The sequence below is a fragment of the Phalaenopsis equestris genome, unplaced genomic scaffold, assembly GCF_001263595.1.
Source record: "Phalaenopsis equestris unplaced genomic scaffold, ASM126359v1 Scaffold214330, whole genome shotgun sequence".
Lineage (NCBI taxonomy): Eukaryota > Viridiplantae > Streptophyta > Magnoliopsida > Asparagales > Orchidaceae > Phalaenopsis > Phalaenopsis equestris.
Window position 1 is genome coordinate 1 of NW_018233122.1, and position 286 is coordinate 286.

Sequence of the window (286 nt, forward strand, 5' to 3'; positions counted from 1 at the left end):
AAAATGAGACTGGATCAATTCTCAAAACTCGTATTTGAAAAGACCCGGAAAAGTAGGGCTCGGGGTCTTTCTTGACAAACACAAAATATCCCCTCGCGCTGATTCTCCAAACCCCAAAGACATAGGACTAATCAAATCAACTAAATATTCTTCCAAAATGAGATTTAAAATTTTCCAAACTTCGAAGGAAAATGATCGCGGGGAAAACCACTGTCAATACTTCCAAACCCGTACTAAGTTCGAAATTCTTCCAACTCAATCCATAACTCCATACATTAAGTAAGCA